This window comes from Aquarana catesbeiana, linkage group LG10 (genome assembly GCF_042186555.1).
Source record: "Aquarana catesbeiana isolate 2022-GZ linkage group LG10, ASM4218655v1, whole genome shotgun sequence".
In the NCBI taxonomy this organism is placed as follows: Eukaryota; Metazoa; Chordata; class Amphibia; order Anura; family Ranidae; genus Aquarana; species Aquarana catesbeiana.
This window is the reverse complement of record NC_133333.1, coordinates 188,578,820-188,598,231: the sequence shown is the minus strand read 5'-3', so window position 1 is coordinate 188,598,231 and position 19,412 is coordinate 188,578,820.

The following is a 19,412-nucleotide window of genomic DNA, read 5'->3' as shown; positions in this document are numbered from 1 at the left end:
TTACATTGTCTCATTCTTACCCGGTACTAAGAATGTAAGGGCTGACGCCTTGTCACAACAATTTTCCTCCACTTCCAAGTTGGAGTTGGTTCCGGTTCCTGTGATTCCTCCGGATCATATTCTGGCTACGGTTCGATCCAGTCTTACTTCTCCTTTGGGTGACAAAATTCTTGCTGCTCAGGTCCATGCTCCTCCTGAGAAACCTTGTGACTGTTGCTTTTTCCCAGGGTGTCTCCATACTGCAGTGCTCCAGACTTGCCATTCTCCCAAGGCAGCTGGCCACCCTGGGAGGAATCAACTTGTTTGGACCATTTCCCAACAATTCTGGTGGCCTAATCTACGTGCTGATGTAACTGCCTTTGTAGCTGCCTGTTCCGTATGTGCTCAGAGTAAGATTCTACGACACCTTCCAGTGGGCCTCTTACAACCCATACCCAATGGAGAGAGGCCCTGGACCCACCTGTCTATGGATTTCATTGTGGAGTTACCCAACTCCCAAGGCAACACTGTTATCCTTATGGTGGTTGACCGGTTCTCAAAGATGTGTCATTGTATTCCACTTAAGACGTTGCCTACTTCTAAGGAACTGGTTTCCATTTTTGCTTGGGAGATCTTTTGCTTACATAGGCTACCTAAGGTGATTGTCTCGGACAGGGGCAGTCAGTTTGTCTCCCGGTTATGTCGAGCCTTTTGTGCACAGTTGGGAATTCAGCTTGCTTTCTGCTCTGCGTATCACTCGCAGTCTAATGGGGCCCCAGAGCGAGCCAATCAGTCCCTGGAGCAATTCCTACGTTGCTATTTTTCTGACCATCATAATAACTGGTCTGACCTATTACCATGGGCAGAGTTCGCTCACAACAGTGCCTTGAATTCTGCCTCCCGATTGTCTTCGTTTATGACGAATTATGGTTTCCAACCTTCCATGTTGCCTGACTCATTTGTTCTGCAGAGTATTCCTGCATTAGAGGAGCATCTCCGTGGTCTTCGTTCCACTTGGGCACAAGTTCAGGAGGCTTTGCAACAAGCTAACGATACAGGTTGAGAACCATGAGGAGCATGAGGTACAATCCATTGTTGACTCCCGTAGGTTCCGTGGGTGCATACAGTTGGAAAGGGTACGGTCCGGAGGAACACTCCTGGGTCTCATCCTCGGACATACATGCCCCTGCCCTCCTCCGCAATTTCCATAGACGTTTTCCCCTCAAGCCCGGTGGTCCTCTGAGGGGGAGGGGTCGTTGAGGAGGGGGTACTGTCAGGGCTGGCTCAGCCCTTTCTTCTCTGAGCTCGCTGCTCAGCTGTCAGCTAATTGCCAGCTCTCATCTCTCTCCACAGTTACCCAGCTGTTCCTGATCCTGCTCATCTAACCTGCCTACTTAACCTCCCTGGCGGTATTCCCGAGCGTGACTCAGGGTTGATTTTCTCTGCCAGGAGCAGTAACCCCGAGTCACATTGTAAAGCTGTCAGCGGAATCCCCTTACCCTCTCCTGGCAATCCAGCGACGTCCTCCGCTGTGATTGCCGGCGAGATCGCCGGCGCGAGCGCAGACCGGCATCTGACTTCCTGGTTCCATTCTCTGCGAGCAGCAGCGGTGCATAGGAGCGGAAACTGGGTGGGTAATTCAAAAGTGACACACACATAAAAGAGGTGATACATTGTAATCTGAGAGGATTACACTGTATCATCTCAGATCTGACACTTGATCACTGTACAGTGCCCCTTGCCTGCCATTTTGCTGTCATTTGTGCCCATAAAATATTTATAACATGGCATCAAAAAAGCGCCACTTTACTACAAAAGCGCTTTTGGACCAGTTGAGTGACAGCGACACGGAGTTGCTCGCAGAACTATGCGATGGTGAGTCATGGGGAGATTTGTCGTCTGGCACTGACACTAATCTGGCAAGTGACAACGGTGATGATCCTGCACCTGACTTCAGCGATGTGCGCACTTGGTGCCCTATTGATTGCGATATGGACCAAGATTCCCCTTCACTGGATCACCTGGGATGAAGGTAGATGTTGAGCGTGACAACCCTCTGGCATACCTGCAATTATTCCTCACTGAGGAGGTAATTGAAAAAATTGTCACAGACAAATCGCTACCAAGAGCAGCAATCCGCTACGCTGCATGCCAGGTTTTCCAGAAGCAGAAAGTGGGAACCGTTGACCAAAGAGGACATCTGGCAGTTTCTGGGACTCATCATTCTTCAGGGGGTGGTGGGGAAACCGCTCCAGAAATGGTACTGGACCACCAATAAGTTACTGGCCACTCCGTTTTTTGGCACCGTGATGTCAAAATACCGGTTTTCCCTCATCATGAAGTATTTCCACTTCACGAACAATGAAGAATTTGATGAGGCCACACATCCTGCGCCCCAAACTAAAAAAAATCTGGGAGGTATGCCAAATTATTGTGACCAATTTCCAGTGGACCTACGTACAGTAGGTGTCAAATCTCGCCGAGAAGTGCGGCGAGATTGACACAATATCGCGGTCACCTACTGTACCAGAAAGGGACGTCAGTGTGGATGAAAGTTTGATGGCCTAAAGGGACGCCTAAGCTGGATACAGTTAGTTTATTGCATCCAAAAGAGTGCGGTTTGGCATCAAATCCTACATGCTCTGTGAGTCATCCACTGGGTACATCTGGAATTTGGTCATTTACACCGGTAAAGGCATGAAGTTCAACCCCAGGTACAGCGGCAAAGGGATGGCCACATCATCTGTCCTTACACTGCTGGAGCGATTGCTGAACCAGGGATATTGTGTGGCCATGGACAATTTCTACACGTCTCCGGAACTGTAGGAGGTTTTGCTACAAAACAAGACTAATGCATATGGTACCGTTAGGCCTAAGTGCTGGTTCACACAGGGGCAACACGACTTGCAGGTCGACACACCGAGGCGACCTGCACACGACTTCAGCGGCGACTTGCAAAACGACTTCTGTATAGAAGTCAATGCAAGTTGCCTGAAGTTGCCCCAAAAATACTACAGGAACCTTTTTCTAAGTCGGAGCGACTTGCGTCGCTCCTATTAGAATGATAACAGGTAAGTTATTCCTGTGCTACCATGCAAAAATGGCAATGATATGAGGGGGAAAAGCAGCTTGCACGGAGGAGGGTCCAACCTGGCCCTAAAATATAGCTAAAACTAGAAAGGGGGGGTGGTGCTGCGCTAATCCTGGTGTAACCGTATCAAAATGTAAAATAGTGGTGGTGGTGTGGCAAGTTAAAAAGAGCAATTAAAAAATATTTGATCGTGCGTTACTAAAATTCTATGCTGTGTAAATAAGCAGATAACAAATAAGAGCTGCATGTGAAATACAGTACATGAACACCTGGTTCCAACTACAAACAGTTCACATGTAATGTATAAAGCAAAAGAAGTGAAACCACCCCTATAAGAAAAAAAACATTTCCTGCTTACTCCCTCCTTACTCTATGCTACCTCGTGGAGCTGACATTGTTTTTTAGCGTTTTATTAGTACCGCCCCCCTAGGATCTAGTAGAATTACTGTTATATATTTTTTAATTTTTATACTTTTATTGTATTCTAGCTTTATGGGCGTTTTAATTTATTTTATTTAATTTTTTATTCATGGATACCTAGCAGTTTATTTATAGTTTTTCCATGATCCGCTGATGTTTCAGATGTATTTTAGAGTTTTTAACATTGGAGCATTAGTACTTTTTACTGCCTTGTATCAATTATGAGTTTTTAAAAAAAATTTTTTAATATAAGTTGATTAAAGATTAGGATGTTTTACTGTATATTTATGTTTATGAGTGCATCCATTACAGTGGAGGGGATACTCCCAGAGCTTATCATTAGTCCAGTTTCCTATAATTACCTACTTACTTCCCCATTATACTATTTACACTCTCTCCTCCCTCTGTATGCCGTTTGTTCCATCTTTATATTAATTGCCCTGTGAAAGGAGCTGAAGTGAGAGTGTATAACTATATCAATCTAGTCACCCCGCTTGCTGATTGAGGTCCGAGCATCTATAAAATAATACTAATACTGAGACATCGCAGGCACAGAGTCTTGATTGGCCAGCCGCTCTGCTAATATCTCAGTCTGCCTTTGATAACCAACAAAATGGCCTCGCCCATGCAGCCCCGGGAAAATGGCCGCTATAGCGGTTTTCCATTAGACTTCGAAAAAATGGCCGCCGGACATTCGATTTACCTGATCTATTTAAAGACAAGGATGGGTGCCCTCTAGTATCCCCTGAAGAAGCCACGTGACGCCACGCGTAGGGACCGGCACCCTCCACTGTAATTGTATACGAGCTCGCCGCTCGTCTGGATACCACTCATTCACTGTTGAAAGTTAATGTCTTCCTATGTCACCCTATGTGACTTATAAATAAAGCCCATAACTTTGAAAAATTACTACACTATGTGGCATTTTTGTTTTTCCTCTGGTCGCCATGCCCTCTGTATGATCTGAGGCATATAGAAAGACAGCTGGAGACCCAGGACTGATCCCCATAGGATCCCCATAGGAGACATCAGATATACTGATTGATTCATGCTGTAACCTCAGCACAATGATGTAAGGGGCCACTGCCCTCCATTGTGGGATTGCTGCATGAAGAGGATTGGTGTTTTGCACTTCACATCTTTCACCTATTTGAGGAAAAGCGATGCTAGAATCTAGCTGCTGCCTTCACGTTTTTCCATTAAGCACGTTTAAAGAAGCCCTGCAACTATTTGCTGCTGCACTAAGTCACTTTTTCCTTGTGTATTTTTAACAACTTGATACCATATTGTGAGCACGGATTGCTGACACTGGACACTTATCACCTCAGAACATTTATATTTACACTGCACTAGAGTGCGGTTTATTTATCACCTTTGATTTGTTTGCGTTTATGCTTCTTATATACATTTTTAGTTTTGATACTGTATATGAAGGTTCTGTCTCACCTATATTCATATGTTTATATGTATTTTTGCATAGTTTTCATTTTGCACTGATTTATCACTTGCATGGTGATCTCTTAGGACACCCATTGTGGCATTGCACCTGAGTGCGGTTTATTTAATCATTCTGTCATTTTATTTATATTTCCATCTTTGTTGTCACCTTGCATATATTTTTCATGATCTCTTAGGACACCCATAGTAACCTTGCACTCTGTGCGTATTTAATATTTCCTATTTTACAATTTTGGATATATATATATATATATATATATATATATATATATATATATATATATATATATATATATATGTATGTTTTTTTCTTATAGGGGTGGTTTCACTTCTTTTGCTTTATACATTACATGTGAACTGTTTGTAGTTGGAACCAGGTGTTCATGTACTGTATTTCACATGCAGCTCTTATTTGTTATCTGCTTATTTACACAGCATAGAATTTTAGTAACGAACGATCAAATATTTTTTATTTGCTCTTTTTAACTTGCCACAACACCACCACTATTTTACATTTTGATAAGGTTACACCAGGATTAGCGCAGCACCCCCCCCCCCCTTTCTAGTTTTTCCTATTAGAATGGTTCCGTAATACAGAACGGGACGCGACTTGTCAGGCAGCTAAGTTGCCTGACAAGTCGCCCCTGTGTGAACCGGGGCTAAGCGACAAGACATGCCATCTATGTTTGCCAAGAAAAAACTAAACACCGGAGAAATGGTTGTCTGGCAGAAGGGTAAGATGATGGCAATGCGATGGCGAGACAAGAAAGATGTGTGTCTCATGAGTACTGTGCACAATACCTCCACTGTCATGGTCCACACAAAAGGTGGGAAAGATGTGCTGAAGCCGCAAGTCGTGATAGACTATAGTAACACCATGGCAGGTGTTGACAGAGCTGATCAGGCAATGACATATTATACGGCTATGCGCAAACAGCAAAAAAAAATATTATAAGAAGATTTTCAGGCATCTTCTGGAACAATGCCTTTGGAATGCATATATCCTGTACAGAGCAAAGACACACAAGCCTCTTGTTCATTCTGATTTTATCTGGAAGGTGGCTGAGCAAATTTTTGTCAACCACCAGACACCATCAGTAGCTGTGTACAGACCTGGACGACGTGCTGTTGACGTTGCCAACCCAAAACGACTGACTGGTCGTCACTTTATGGACTACATACCGCCAACCGCAAAAAAGGCAGCACCTAACAGGATGTGCATGGTTTGCTGTTCAAAGAGAGATGGCAATGAAAGGAAAGTCTGAAAAGAAAGCAGGTTCCATTGTCCTGATTGTGACGTCGGACTTTGTGCTGTACCTTGTTTCAAAATTTATCACACTTAGGATGTTTATTGAATTTTCTTTGTTTGACAAATTTCATTATTTTGTATTACATTATTGAATAAAATTATATTATTTATTAGATTATAATTCATGATTTTGTGTTTCAAACTTTATCACATCTGGGATGTCTACTAGAGTCTTGTTTTGGTCAGGTTTAAGTAAGTAATTACTAACAATTGCAGGCCTACAATACATAACACCAAATTTCCATGCATAAAATTGTACCGCTTTTGGTACAAAATTCCTGAAATAATCATACCACCAGGGAGGTTAAAGCTGTCCAGCTCACTTCATCTCTGCCTTCACCTTGGTCACATCACAAGAAACCATCTCCTGCGTTCCTGTTTAAAGACTGGCTTTGCTGACATCCCTTCTGGCTCCTTATCCTGCTTGCTGTTCCTCTACTTGGATCCCTGACTTCTGCCCTGGCTGATTACCCGATCTGGTTACTGAACTCTGGTTTGGCTGACTACCCAATCCGGTTACTGGACTGTGGCTATGCTTTAACTACGCTCACTCTATTTACCTTTTTATTAATAAACAAGTGTGATTTTACTGTACTTCTGTCTCGGTCTGGTTCATGGTTTCTGACAATTATATAAACTACACGGACTGCACTATATACTCTGAACTGTATTATATATATATACTACACTGACTGCAATATATACTCTGAACTGTATTGTATATACTACACTGACTGACTGCACACTACACTACCTGCCTAATCTCCATTCATTCACTATATACGGCTGCTGTGTAAGCATAGTGTGGGGCGTGAATAATTGGCCAAAGGCACCTTGCCTTTGGCCGATTATGGCTTTTACAGCACATCACACTGTGATTGGCCAAAGCATGCAGGTCAGGTGCATGCTTTGGCTAATCAGCAGCCATCAATGCACTGCGATCTCACAGTGCATTATGGGGCGCTCTGCGGTGGGCGAACTTGTTGCAAGCACCCCATATGTTTGTTTGTTCTGTGGACAAACGAACAGCTGATGTTCAAGTCGAACTTACTTTTGACTCGAACATCGAGCCCATCCCTATTCAGCAGACAGTTAACCTCTTGATTGTCATTAGTACAGCGTAAGTGTACAATATTAGCACTGATCACTGTATGAGTGACACTGGTTACGTCAGGATCAGTAAGTCACCCCCCCCCCCCCGTGTCAGTTAGTGTCAGATTTTCCGTTGCACAGTCCCACTACAGTTAGTGTCAGATTTTCCGTTGCACAGTCCCACTACAGTTAGTGTCAGATTTTCCGTTGCACAGTCCCACTACAGTTAGTGTCAGATTGGCCGTTGCACAGTCCCACTATAAGTCGCTGATCACCGCCACTAAAAGTATATATTAAATAAAAATTCCAGTATATATACCATCATTTGTAGATGCCATAACTTTCATGCAAACCAATCAATATACACTTATTTTGATTTTTTTTTTACCAAAGACATAAAGCAGAATATATTTTGGCCTAAATATATGAGGAAATTAGATTTTTTATTTTATTTATTTACTGGATATGTTTTATAGCAGAAAGGAAACATTTTCGGTATTTTTTTTTTGTTGAAGGGGTCCTGCATGACCCTGAAATTTTGCACTCTCTTGTTTATGATGGGATCATACTTCAATAGAATACTGTTTGGGCTTAACTTGAAAATCTGCAGTGTGCTGGTAAATATTTACACTGTGATCTTTGTGGTGTAGGAGCGCTGAACCTTATGCAAATGCATTTTAATGTGATAGGTGGTCCTAGAGACTGCTCATCAGCAAGTGTGAGGTCTTGCTGGACCCCCAGAGGAGTTTCTTTTAAGTTTTGAAAGGATGGGAGCACGACATCAGCTTTTTTTAAAGGTTTTTATTTTAGTAACAGGAAATGCATTACGGGGGGCTCAGCACTCCCCCTCCATCAGGGCTAAAAACCTTGATTTTTCAATCCAAGTGCCTACATCATCTGGTTTTTAGCCCTGATAAAGTGGGAGTTCTAAGCCCCAGAAAAGCATTGGTTGCTACTAAAGAAAGTCTTTTAAAAAGTCTGGATAATTTGGTATCATGCTACCATCCTTTTAACACTTCAAATATCTACACTGTGTCATGCATGATCCAGTCTCCAGCTGGTGGTTGCTCTAGTACCCAGTATCCTAGAGCCTCTTCCAGGAATGTGTGCAATGGGAATATGGATGGTAATCTAAGTGGGGGTGGGCTCCTAATCCAATGGGGGATGCTGATCTAAGTGGGATTCTAATCAAAGGGGGGGTCAGATCCAAAGGGGGACTGATCTAAGAGGGGCTCTGATCTAAAGGAGGACTCTAATCTAAGGAGGGATTCTGATCTAAGGGGGGTTTCTGATGAAAATGTTTAATCTGATATTAGGGGGGACTCTGATCGAATGATGCACTCTGATCTATGGAGGGACTCTGATCTAAAGGATGATTCTGGTTTAAGGGAGGGCTCTGATATATGGGGGAACTGATCTAAGGTGGTACACTGATGTAAGAGGGGACTGATGTAAGGGAGTGACTATGATGTAAGAGATGACTCTGTTATAAAAGGAGACTGATTTAACAGGAAATTCTGAAATAAGGGGAGATGCCTGATGTCAACGGGGATAACAAAAAGGTTGCTAAGGTATCACTGCCTTGCTACCTGGTTGCTGCCTGAAAAGCATATTTAACCACCTCAATATCAGGAACTTTCACCCCCACCTACTTTCAGCTTTCAGTGCTGTCGCGCTTTGAATGATAATTATTCAGTCATGCAACACTGTACCTGTATCATTTTTTTCACACAAATTTCTTTTAGTGGTATTTAATCACCACTGGGTTTTTTTTATTTTATTTACAAATGAAAAAAGACCCACATTTTTGTAAAAAAAAAAAAAAAAAAAAAAAGTGCAAATAAGTACATTTTCTTCATACATTTTGACAAAAATGTATACTGCTACATTTATTTGGTTGAAAATAGCCCAAATCAGTGTATATTATTTGGTTTGTGTGAAAGTTATAGAGTCTACAAGCTATGGTGATCATCATATTTTTTCTTGAGGCCCTAACATGCCAGGACAGTACAAATATCCTCCAAATGACCACTTTTTGGAAAGAAGACCATCCAAAGTAAGAGGCATGGCGAGTTTTGTGAAGTTGTAATTTTTTCCCACAATTCTTTAAAAAATAAAGAAATGTATTTATTTATTTTACTTGTACTTTACTTATACTTGCAACCACACCCCAAAACACATTCTGCTATTTGTCCTAACTATGGGGAAACCACATGTTTGAGACCTTTTCACCACCTAGCGACATAAAGAGGCCCAACATCCAAGGAGTACTTCAGGCATTATCCACTTTAAGACCAGACCTTCTTCTGACACTTTTTTGTTTACAATTAAAAATCAAAATCAAAATTACTTAGAACCTGCAATCATTATATATTTATAGCAGAGGCCCTAGAGAATAAAATGGTGGGTTTTGTAAATTTTTCCGACACACGTTGTTGCAGCAGCAGTTTTTCGACCGTGATTTCACTGAGATTTTGCAGCGAAGTCAGGCCAAAGTAGTGCAGGGACTACTTTGAAGTTGGCACGACTTGAAGTCACACATATATGAATGATTATCATTGGAAATCATGGAGATGCAACTTTGCAGTCCCAAGTCGCAGGACAAGTCGCACAAGTGTGAAAGGGGCCTAACACATAAATACACTTTTAAACCACTTGCTAACCAGGGCTTTTCTGGAACTTTTTGTTTACAAGTTTAAATTAGTACTTTTGCTATAAAATTACTTAGAATCTCCAAACATTATGTGTATTTTTTAGCAGAGATCCTAGAGAATAAAATGGCAATCGTTGCAGTATTTTGTGTCTGTATTTGCGCAGCAGCCTTTCAAATGCAATTTTTTTGGAAATGCACTCTCTGCCCTGAATAAGCAGTTTGAAATTATCTTGTGTGTTATATTGTGCATTACAATGCATCGTGGTAAATACTTGCCGACCAGCCGCTGTCGTTATACGGCGACAAGTTGGCTCTCTTGTGCGAATCGCTGTAGCTGTATGGTGGCTCGCACAGGCGCAGTTGCGGGCGGGCGCGCGTCCACTGCACGCTGCGGGAGCATTCCTGCGGGTCGAGCGGACTCTGTCTGCCGGCAGAACGCGATCGCCTAGTGCAGAGGCAGAATGGGGATCTGCCTTTGTAAACAAGTCCTCATTCTGACAGGGGACATGTCAGAGATCTACTGTTCCCAGTGATTGGGAACAGTGATCTTTGTCATGTCCCAGTGAGCCAACACACAAGGGGAAAGGCGCCTCTGGGTGTAGATGTAAAAACAGTTTATTAAAATCTTATGTGCAAACAACTCACATTTAAGTAGTCATCAATAGGCATGTAGTAAGGTAAAAAAGTATATCCATCGTGGGGACAATCATCAGATCAGTCAGGATGTCTCTCCCTGCTTACTGGGCGTGTGGCTGTGTATGCTGAACACCGCTAGATGGTAAAGCCGGCCGCGGTGGAGATGAAACTCAAAGCGAGGCCTGAAGCGCAGATGGAAGGCAGGCGAGGAGAGATGACGTCACTGGCAAGCGACGCGTTTCGTGAGCATATGGGCTGCAATGACGTGGCAGCCGCGCTCCTTCGTCAAGCTAAAGATAAAAAGCCTTCTGTGTGCAGCATCCCCACTCAGCCCCCCTAATACTTACGGTACCCAAGCCCCTCTGGATCCAGCGATGTTGTAGGATTGTCTCGGCTGCCCAGAACTCCCCTCCTCATTGGCTGAGACAGCAGCATGGCGCCATTGGCTCCTGCTGCTGTCAATCAAAGTCAGTCAGTTAATCAGGAGAGAGGGGGCAGAGCCGGGTTGCGGCTCCATGTCTGAATGGACACAGGGGGCTGTGACTCGGCTTGTGTGTCCCCATAGCAAGCTGCTTGCTGTGGGGGCACGCAAAAGGAGGGTGGGACCAAGTATGGGCTGCTCTGTGCAAATCCATTACACAGAGCAGGTAAGTATAACATGTTTGTTTTTTTTTTTCTTTGAAAGAGACTTTACAATCACTTTAAGCTTTTGCAAGCTAATAATGATTTCAGTAAGTTTTTATTAAAAATATAGATTCAATAAACAATTGTACAACTATCATGGGGCATAAAAAATCAGTAGAGCCATCTTTAAATTCTACAGGTTCCTGGCTTTCATAAAACATATGGTGTGTGGAGTCTTTTACTAAAGCTGTAAGTGAAAAGCAGTAAAAGGCAGTAAAAAAATGAAAATAATGGTTTGGCTACCTGAGGTTAAAAATGGGAGACGGGAGCTGGCAGCGAAAGGATTAAATGCCGTAAATGATAAGTTTAATTTAGGATGAACATACAGTATATATTGTAAACAAGTGATTAAACCAAATGGAAAATATACAAAGCAGAGTACAGTATGTAAAAATAAAATGTTGCTGGAAGCATTGGGGCCATTTATTTTGGGGATACCTCAAAAAGTGAGGTCATGACTGCTGAGGCGCAATGGGCCTAGGTCCCAATTAAGGTAACACAGTGGGATCAAATCCCCCACCACTAGGGATGAGCTTCAAGTTCGAGTCGAACTCATGTTTGACTCGAACATTGGCTGTTCGCAAGTTCGCCGAACAGCAAACAATTTGGGGTGTTCGGGGCAAATTCGAATGCCGCGGATCACCCTTTAAAAGTCTATGGGAGAAATCAAAAGTGCTAATTTTAAAGGCTTATGTTCATGGTATTGTCATAAAAAGTGTTTGGGGACCAGGGTCCTGCCCCAGGGGACATGGATCAATGCAAAAAAAATTTTTAAAAACGCCCGTTGTTTCGGGAGCAGTGATTTTAATAATGCTTAAAGTGAAACAATACCATCTCGTACCATGCCGTTTTTATCAATGAACTTTTATGTGTATTGTCGGACTGGCAATTCATTAATAGCCGCGAGTAGTTTAAATTACTTTTTTTCCTTTGAAATGTCATTTTGCTGTCAGACTGTTCTAAACACGGGAAACATGCACCCCTTTACAGGCATACTATAGACACCCCCCAGGTACGAAATTTAAAGGGATATTACACTTTTATTGTTTCACTTTAAGCATTATTAAAATCACTGCTCCCGAAACAATGGCCGTTTTTAAAACTTTTTTTTTGCATTGATCCATGTCCCCTGGGGCAGGACCCAGGTCCCAACACACTTTTTATGACAATACCATCCATATAAGCCTTTAAAATTAGCACTTTTGATTATTCATGTTCGTGTCCCATAGACTTTAACGGTGTTCGCGTGTTCAAACAAATTTTTTGCCTGTTCGCAAGTTCTGGTGCGAACCGAACAGGGGGGTGTTCGGCTCATCCCTACCCACCACCCTTGTCCTTTACCCCATTAAATAAGACACTTAGAACCATTAGGTTGCAAAGGGAAAGGCCGCAGCTTCATTAAATTCCAACACATAGCATGTGAACATATTTTAACCAGTGCCAGTCACAGTCGTACTGTGAGCCCTCAATTCCAAAAGAGGGAAGTGGGGCCTGTCCTTACCATAAGTGCTGGACAGATAGCCTACTTCCAATTTGTCATCAAGGACAAAGCCTATTACAGAAACTTTAAATGCTGGCATGGTCAAGAGACCGCAGCAAGCTGTGACATACCATAACAGAGAAAAAAGGGGTGGGAGGGTGGGCGGGTGGGAGGGTGGGCGGGTGGGCAGCTCTTCCATGCGACTCTTCCGAAAGACCCAGAATTCCCTGGGGCACATGTTCCCTGAGCTCAGGCCCATTCCATCCCCCATGTTTCAACCAATCGTTTCCCTTGTCCGGCACCTGGCCATGCCCCCATCAGTCAAGGCTCTCTTTCCCTAGGGAGGGGTCTCAAGAGGCCTTCAGTGTTGTAGCTTCTGCAAATTAATTATTGATTGGCAAGGTTTAGCAGGAAAAAGAAACATTTGGTTCAAGGAAGTGCTTTCATAACTATTATACTGTATATTAATGTAAGCATCTAAAGCAGATAAACTCTACCTTGACAGAATCAAGACAAGAGGGCACGCATAGGTGTGGCACAACAATAGTGAAATCATGGCCCACATTGTTTCTTTGCAGTCAGTGGATGCCATATTGTAGCTAAATATTCTGTTTGTACCATTAGTAAATACAGTATAAGCACTATCTTGGCAGTACAGGATACCAGGTTTAGCAGAGAGAAGCACAATCAGCCATTTCAGACAATATTCTGCTTTTGTGCACATTGCTGAGACACACTTTTTGCTTTGACAACTCATCTTTTCTGACATTCCTAATGATGCTGTTATCACAAAGAGCTGCGTTCTGTTAATCACACAAGGTTCACTTGGCTTCTATCTGAAGAGAACAAAAGGAATCCTGCAGGGAGCTCTTCTGAAGCAATATGGATTATGCAGATGGATTTTGTTTATTCTCCTCATAAGCTTCTGCCATCACCACCAGTACTTCCAATGAATTAAAAAATGATTTTGCAGCAACATCTAATTCTAAGGATCCAGGGCATCAGCCACACCATCTGCTCGCGTCAAGTGGTTTTTTTATGAGTATCTTAAAAGTTTATGAGTCCTCTGAATTCAATATTTCACACTGGGATAGTCATACATCTCTGTGCAGTCAACAGAAAACAGAAAAATGATTTTCAGGATTATTCAGGTAAACAGTGCAACCTGTAAAGTATAACCTACAGCACCCCATTCCATTTAGTTACTTAAAGCCACATTAGTAACATATATATTTTTTTTATCTTCTTCTGGTTACTGCACTCATTGCCCTTCTTATTAAAAGTCAGTCTGAGTATTTATTTCAGAGCAGATTATGTAGAAGCATAATTCTGTTGTTTTTTTGTACTGAAAAAGAGCAGTCTCCAAAATGGTTTCCCAGATTGTCCTCCATTTTCCAAAGCCATCCATATATGAAATTATATTCAGAAGACATGTACTCCATGCACCCCCCATGTACCTGTGGATTTGAGTGTAGGTAATTTACGAGTGATAATAAACATATTCAAGTCTCAAAATAGTTACACAGTACAATGTAAGGTCAACTTATCCTATCTGGGCACACTCCTCCTGTAAAAATCACCTGCTATTAGTGGGTGCAAATGGTACCTTTTAAAAAAGCTAAATATATACTTACCTTACCTGGTCTTCAGTCAATGATGTCTGGGTAAAGTTGACATCACATTCTGTATGGCCACAATCTGAGGTATGCAGAGCTGTCAAAGTCAGGGAAGGGATGATGAGTGTGTGCCCCCCTTCTGAACCATACTAAGCCACATACCTTTACCATGGGGAAACCTCTGTACCGGGAGGGGGGGGGGTAGGATGAGGGCAAGAACCTCTTCCCCAAAACCCTGGCTCGATGCTTGTGCTTATCTGCGGGGGGTTAGTAGAATAAGGAAACCCCTTTAAAAATAAGGGTGCCCCCAAATAATGGCCTTAACCCCTGCATAAATTAGTTTGGGGTACATAGTTCCCCTATGCATTCACGAGAAAAGAGGGAAATAATAAATAAACACACTTTTTGAAGAGTCTTTTATTATAAAACAAAATCCAGTGACGTAAATCCAAGGTCAATCACGTCATCCAGTGATGCAGATCTTCATCAATCATGATAAACTCTGCGCACTAGCTTGTAGCAAGAAATAAAACCTGCAAACTAACGGACATGGCTGATCCCATCACTGAAATCACTGTGAATGATGACTACATTTCCAGACACTAAATGTAAACAAAGGTGTGGGGTATCGCCAGTGATATTATTGAGAAAATATGGCTATGGCCACCTCTGGCAAATGTCATTGTCATAATAAGGCCATGTAGCATATTAGGAGAAGAAAATTGTCATATATACACTATATTACCAAAAGTATTGGGACACCTGCCTTTAAACACACGTGAACTTTAATTGCATCTCAGTCTTGGTCCGCAGGGTTCAATATTGAGTTCACAATTTTTTTTATTTGAGAATCTTGCAAACAAGAAACACATTCCAACTATTTTTTTTTTTATACAAAAAAAAAAAAAAAAATTATACATATATATACATATATATATATATATATATATACATACATACATACATACATACATACATACATACATACATATATACATATACACATACACACATACATCATATATTTCCTTTTTTTTTTTTTTTTTAAATATGCATAACATATTGTATATACGACTAAACATAATAATAAAGGCTTACTTCAACCTATAATATATGAACAAAAGGTTTTTTTTTTTTTCAACCAAGAGGAATATCACTGTATTATATTATACTATAGACATATATCACTAAATAGCACAGACATCTTCAACAATTCTACACATTACTCAACTTGATTAACATTCAGACCAAGAAACATAGATTATCATGTGTATGTAGCCTTTCCTCAAAATTATGTTTATCCTTGAAAATCTAAAGGAGTGTCCAGAGAGAAAACAGGGAAAGAACCCAACACCCAGAGATCAACAAACAGCAGCTACAGGCCTGATATTCCTCCACGCCTTTGTCCAGACCCTTTGCCACCATCTGTCTTTCTCGAGACCCCGAATTTTCCCTACCTCACCAAGAATCTCACACACCACCACCGGAACAGGAAGGACTTTCTGCCGAAGGGATACCTGACACCGTGCATTCCAGGTGTAATATCGGACTACTAAGCTGACTAGAAAAAGAGTGTCCGAATCAAATCCCTTGCGATTCTGCAATGCTCCATACACCCACTCAGCATAAGACATGCAAGGCAGGAAAGGAATATTCAGAGCCCTCCCCACCTTTTTATAGACTTCTATATTGAAAGGGCACTGAAGCAAGAAGTGGTCCATGGTTTCCACTTCACCCTTTCACTCCACTCTTGGACAACCACGATTGTCCAAAGAGCGGCACTTCACGTTCCCCCTCACATAGAGCCTACCGTGGAAAGCGAGCCAGGCCTGGTCCCTAAATTTCAAGGGAATCCGCTCAGAATTTATTAAACGTAAACCCTCCCTCATAATATGACCTGGGCAATCCCTTAAGGCCAGTGGCGCATGAAAGACAGTACCCATGATCTTCTCCTCCAGGAGTCTCCTAGGAAGGGACCTGATATCCTCTGCTGTCACATGCCACCGTTTAAGAATTTTCAGGCACAGGGCAACATAAGCCGGGAGCTTACCATGCTTGATCCTTAGGCTTTTCACTGGCCCACCACTCTCCCAACAGCCCAGAAAAGGTCTAAACCAGATCTGGAAAATACCTACCCATTCAGGCGGTCTCTCTGCTAGCATGTTACCAAAATTGTGTTTCAAAAACATCAGAGAGAAGAACACAACCGGGTTGACCATCCCTAGGCTACCCTTCCACCTAGATAGGTAAGTCACATTCCGCTTCACAAGATTCAGCCTGTTCCCCCATAATAATTGGAAGAAACAACTATAAATCCTGGTATAGCAAGACTCTGGCAAGATGCAAACAAAGCTGACATACAAAAAGGTAGGAATCAGGTAGGTCTTAATCAAGTCCAAGGAGAGCCGCCACCCTTTCCAGCATTTCACCTTGACATCAGCATCATTCAGCCTGGCTTCCCAATTTGACTTACTGTAATCATCAGGGCCAAACTCAATGCCTAATACTTTGACTTTCTGCTGAGGCCTCGGGAAGGTGTCCGGAAGTGCAAAGCTCTCACCTCCCTCGCTCATCCAAAAAACTTCACTTTTATCACGGTTGACCTTGGAGCCTGATGCCTCGGAATACTGCTCTATAACTGAAACCACCTCCTGTGCCTCCTCTGTCCCAGAGATAAAGACAGAAACGGCATCAGCATAGGCTACAACCCTCAAGGGCGGCTCACCAGTAATGCCCACCGGCACCCCGCACAACGGTCTGCTCTCTAGCCTTCTGATGAAGGGGTCGATTGCGAACACGTATAGCAAAGGGCTCAGCGGACACCCCTGGCGCACCCCCGATCTAACCCCGAAGGGCCGTCCAACCCAACCGTTAACAAGCATGAAGCTCTCTGCCGCTCTGTATAAAGTCTTAAGTCATCCAATAAACCCACCCTCCAGGCCATACTTGTCAAGGAGAAGCCAGAGGTACTCATGATTGACACGATCAAAAGCCTTCGCCTGATCCAGTGCCAGCAAATACTTTCCCCAGCCTTCAGCCCTGCAGCGCTCCAGAGCCTCCCGGACAGCTAACACCGCTGAAAAAGTGCTTCTGCCCTGGGCCGAACAGTGTTGCTGACGAGAAAGCAATCCGTCTGCCACTGACGACAAGCGCCAGAAAATTAACTTCGCCAGAATCTTTCTATCGACATTGAGAAGGCTAATGGGGCGCCAATTCTCAATCATCGAGGGATCCTTGCCTTTTGACAACAGAATCACAGCAGATTGTCTCATGAAGGAAGGGAGCGAACCCTCCTGCAGACAGCCGTTAAATACCTCCACAAGATAAGGTACCAAGCTGGATTTGAAAATCTTATAAAATTCAGCCGTAAATCCGTCTGGTCCAGGGGTTTTCTTAATAGCCAGACCATCTATAGCTTTGACCATCTCTTCTGCTGTGATTCCCCCTGTCAAACTTGCAAGCGGAATGTTATTTCCCAGACCTGGTGTAAAATCCAGAAAACTCGACATCTTTGCCCGATCGAGGTACTTCTCCCCCAGAAGATCCACATAAAAAGACCTTGAGACCTCCAGGATCCCTGACCTGGATTTTGTCAAAGAGCCCATACTATCCCTTAGCCCAACAATCATCTTAACTGCTGCGCTTTGTTTGCAGTTCTGATAAGGGTCGGGCGAGTGATATTTCCCGTAGTCCCTTTCCAGAACCAAAGAAGCGTGCTGGTCATACTGATACTTCCTGAGGAGAAGTTTCACCTCAGAGATTGCCCCGGAATCTCCACCACTCGAGACAAGGCGATCAAGTTTTCTCCGCAGTTGCTGGTAGGCAATGTACTTACCAAGCTGTTTCCTTTTTCCTATGGCTTTGAAAAACCCACTAATCCGGCTTATGGCAAGCTCCCACCACTCCGACTTACTGCTGCAGAAATCCAGGATGGTTACCTGAGCCTGAAAAAAATCCTCAAAAGATTGTCTTACCTCCTTGTCATCCAGCAGAGCCGAATTCATCCTCCAAATACCCTTTCCTTTAGGTGGTATATCTGAAGCATTGAGAATCACAGACACCAAAGGGTGATCAGAAAACTCCACCATACGACACTCAGGAGCTGAAAAGGCAGAGTCCCCTTTTAAAAAAAACCTATCTATCCTGCTCTCACAACTGCCTCGCCTAAATGTGTACCCCGTGCTGTCTGGGCAACGCTTAATATGCGCATCTTCCAGACCTGCTTCCCTGGCTATCGTATTAAGAAAAACGCTATCATATCTCAGGCTGTCAGTGGAGCCTTTCCTGTCTTTGGGCCTAGTAACGGTGTTAAAATCACCTCCAAAGACAACTTGCCGAGATGTAAAAAGGAAAGGCTTAATCTTTGTAAAGAAGCATTTCCTCTCCCATCTAGTCTGTGGTCCATAAATATTTATTAAACGCAGATCATGCAACTTCACAGAGACGTCCAGGACCATACACCTTCCAATCTCTACCTCGATAACCCGCCGACACGTTACCATGCCAGTAAAAAGTACTGCAACTCCGCTGTAAGGCTTAGCCGCAAGAGACCAGAAGGAGGGCCCACGCCTCCACTCACTCTTTGCCAGGTGGACATCGGCAAGTCTATTTAGCCGGGTCTCTTGCAAAAATAAAATATCATCATCCATCTCGCTGAGCAAAAATAAGGCCATATTACAAGCCCTTACAGATTTTATGCTGGCAACATTAATCGTTGCCAACTTTATCGGAGTGGGAACTGCCATCAGGATGATTGAGGTAGGCGTTTCTTAGCCTGAGCTCCTTCCCCCCTTACTGGAGACCTTGACCTCTTTAGAGAACACTCTACCTCATCTTCCTCCATCTGAGACACAGAATTAGAAGACTCCTCCTCCCCCTCAGATAAGGACCCAAACTTGTTTCCCAGCGGTAGATCATCTATCTCTAAGGATGAAACCGAGGAGGCAGAGGTCAGAACTACCTTATTCCTCCTTCTCAACACCTTGGTCCACTCT